We start from the raw sequence: 2423 nt of genomic DNA, 5'->3' as shown, positions 1-2423 counted from the left end.
TATTTCTCCTGCCTCGGTTCCCTCTGCATTGGGGAGGAGTACTTCATCCCCTTTGGAAAGCCCTGCTCAAGAGAGATGCCGAACGTGCTGGCTGTGTTTGCCTCTTTTGTTCCTTCCATCACCTGATCGTGCTCATTAGGGCTTTTGGCTAAAGCAGAAGTGTTGTGCGTGGAAGTGGGTTGAGAAGGAGCCTTTGCCAGTTCTCAGACGTGTCCTTTAAATTACACAGACTGATTCCAAAGGTCAAGGGAAAGTGTTGCCCAATTTGACACTTTGTGCTGCAGTGGGCAAGAGTTTGGATGCGCGCTCTGTTGCAGTGGAGCACGGCAAAGGTAATTTCAGAGGGACTAAATGGTTACCTTTGTAAAGTTCTCTGGGGTGACATGGCTGGGGAGAAAGCAGAGTGAAATAAGCCGTCAGAGTAATGACCAACCTGTTATCTTTTGTTAGGGGTCTTGCCAGCAGCAGGAGAAGAGCAGAAGGAAGACAACGACTCCCCCTGGGATTCTGAGGTACCTGCTCTGGAGGTGGCAGTGAGGTCCCGCTGGATCAATGGCTTCTGGGCTCCTTTCCCTTTGCTGCTGCTTTTGCCCCACGCTTGCACCTTGGACCTGGACATGCCAGTGCTGCAGACAAAGTGTTCAGTTAGTGCTGGGACAAAGTGAGGTCAAGCTAATGTCCTTGCAGCTGACCTCCCAGCTGGATTTCTAGAACAAAGCAGTAAAGCTTCTTGCTGCTTGCAGTCCTCTGAAATCCTACAAGACTGGCACTGTGAGGATTGTGTTTTCCACCTCCTAGCCTGCTTCCCTGGATCCATTCATGTCAAATAACCTCCAGTCTGGAGATGTATTTCTCCTGCCTCAGTTCTCTCTGCATTGGGCAGGAGTACTTCATCCCCTTTGGAAAGCCCTGCTCAAGAGAGATGCCGAATGTGCTGGCTGTGTTTCCCGTTTTGTGGCTTCCTCCACCTGATCCCGCTCGTTAGGCCTGTTGACTGAAGCTGAAGTGCTGTGCGTGGAAGTGGGTTGAGAAGGAGCCTTTGCCAGTTCTCCGACGTGTCTTTTAAATTACACAGACTGATTCTGACGGTCCCTGGGATGTGTCGAAAAATGTGCTGCTTCCTGCTGCATTCGGCAATAGATTGGACGCGCGTGCTGTGTTAGTACGGAGCGGCAAAGGTAATTTCAGAGGGACTAAATGGCTACCTTTGAGAACTTCTCTGGGGTGACATGGCTGGGGAGAAAGCAGAGTGAAATAAGCACTCAAAGACATGCCTGTTACCTTTTGTATAGGGGCCTTGCCAGCAGCAGAAGAGCAGAAGGAAGACAATGACTCCCCCTGGGATACTAAGGTACCTTCTCTGGAGGAGGCAGTGAGGTCCCGCTGAATCAATGGCGTCTGAGCTCCTTTCCCTTTGCTGCTGTTTTTGCCACACGCTTGCACCTTGGACCTGGACATGCCAGTGCTGCAGACAAAGTGTTCAGTTAATGCTGGGACAAAGTGAGGTCAAGCTAATGACCTGGGTCTCCTGGCAGCTGACCTCCCAACTGGATTTCTAGAACAATGCAGTAAAGCTTCTTGCTGCTTGCAGTCCTCTGAAATCCTCCAAGACTGGCACTGTGAGGATTGTGTTTTCCACCTCCTAGCCTGCTTCCCTGGATCCATTCATTTCAAATGGTTCCCTTACGACCTACAGTCTGGAGATGTATTTCTCCTGCCTAGGTTCTCTCTGCATTGGGCAGGAGTACTTCATCCCCTTTGGAAAGCCCTGCTCAAGAGAGATGCCGAATGTGCTGGCTGTGTTTCCCGTTTTGTGGCTTCCTCCACCTGATCCCGCTCGTTAGGCCTGTTGGCTGAAGCTGAAGTGCTGTGCGTGGAAGTGGGTTGAGAAGGAGCCTTTGCCAGTTCTCCGACGTGTCTTTTAAATTACGCAGACTGATTCCAAAGGTCAAGGGAAAGTGTCGACCAACTTGACACTTCGTGCTGCAGTGGGCAAGAGTTTGGATGCGCACTCTGTTGCAGTGGAGCATGGCAAAGGTAATTTCAGAGGGACTAAATGGTTACCTTTGTAAAGTTCTCTGGGGTGACATGGCTGGGGAGAAAGCAGAGTGAAATAAGCCCTCAGAGTAATGACATGCCTCTTACGTCTTTTGTTAGGGGTCTTGCCAGCAGCAGCAGAAGAGCACAAGGATAACAAAGACTTTTCCTGGGGAGATGATGACATTTCCTGGTTTTTGGAGGTAGCTGTTCTGGATGGGGCAATGAGTTTCTTCTGGATCAATGATGTCTGGTCTCCTTTCCCTTTGCTGCTGCTTTTGCCACATGCTTGCACCTTGGGCCTGGACATGCCAGTGCTGCAGACAAACGGTTCAGTTAGTGCTGGGACAAAGTGAGGTCAGCTAATGTCCTGGGTCTCCTTGCAG

General features: G+C 50.6%; 1 long non-coding RNA gene across 2 annotated transcripts; it reads left to right on the top strand.

The window, feature by feature from the left end:
* The first annotated feature begins 492 nt into the window (after positions 1 to 492).
* Positions 493 to 2151, top strand: LOC120325161. 2 transcript variants are annotated; one of them, XR_005567042.1, is made up of 4 exons: positions 493 to 512; positions 1076 to 1178; positions 1293 to 1351; positions 1935 to 2151. It is a non-coding gene; the product is annotated as an uncharacterized LOC120325161 (long non-coding RNA). The 2 variants fall into 2 exon arrangements; XR_005567041.1 differs by lacking the exon at positions 493 to 512 and having other exon boundaries at positions 716 to 1178.
* The last annotated feature ends 272 nt before the right edge of the window (positions 2152 to 2423 follow it).

This window comes from Pipra filicauda, unplaced genomic scaffold, assembly GCF_003945595.2.
Source record: "Pipra filicauda isolate LSUMZ 115617 unplaced genomic scaffold, ASM394559v2 scaffold862_size64592_pilon, whole genome shotgun sequence".
Lineage (NCBI taxonomy): Eukaryota > Metazoa > Chordata > Aves > Passeriformes > Pipridae > Pipra > Pipra filicauda.
This window is presented reverse-complemented; position numbering and strand designations above follow the sequence as displayed.